The sequence below is a fragment of the Odontomachus brunneus genome, unplaced genomic scaffold, assembly GCF_010583005.1.
Source record: "Odontomachus brunneus isolate Ranch 3 - 2012 unplaced genomic scaffold, Obru_v1 Obru_scaffold_057, whole genome shotgun sequence".
Classification (NCBI taxonomy): Eukaryota; Metazoa; Arthropoda; class Insecta; order Hymenoptera; family Formicidae; genus Odontomachus; species Odontomachus brunneus.
Genome location: NW_022639507.1, coordinates 757,094 through 757,910, shown reverse-complemented (window position 1 = coordinate 757,910; position 817 = coordinate 757,094).

Genomic DNA, 817 nt, shown 5'->3' with positions numbered 1-817 from the left:
AGTTATTCTGGTTTTGTTACTCTCGTTGGAAGTCATTTTGAAACACTATTTCACTTTAAGGTTTATATTGGAGGTTAGATTGCGTCGATTTCATCGACGCAATCTAACTTATCGTTCTCTTTGGAAAATAAGCGCTTATAAGTGCTCACGCCTTTACTGCCCTACCTCGATAGAAGAAGTGAATGTAAGCGCGAGTTATGACGTCACGCATGACGTCAATATGCAGTTTCTAAGCGCTTATAGCGCCAAAGTAAACGACGTGAGCGATATTTATAAGCGCTTAAAGCGCATAAGCGTTCAAAGCGAACGCACCCTACATACGTACGCTCGGCTCCGTTTCATATGGTTAGTATCGGCGTGCTGTCGTCAAACATGAGCCGTTCAGTAAATAACTACAAGTGCGTAATGTGAATGAAAAGTTGTCACAAGTAATGTGAAACATTTGTACATTTGAATCATTAGATATAAATAAATATTTATACTTCCAATTATCTTGAAAATGTCTATTTATCAATTTTTCGCCACTGCATATTGAAAATTATGCAATAATTCCCGCAATGCGTACGTAAATACGAAATAAACGAGCTGTGTCAAGCTTCAAGCAGTGCCTTGAGCGAAAGACGAAACGGTTGATGCACAGATCGATATTACTACCACTACTTTAGAGGCTGCCCCGCCAGCGCTTTAAACGAGAGTGGAGAGTGCTTCTCAGCTACGAATGAAGGAAGTGGAATAAACGTGATAGCCAAGCGTAGCTACTGGGCCGCCAGTTGTGCAGCCCTGTTCTAAATTCTCAAAATTAACAAGTGATGGAATA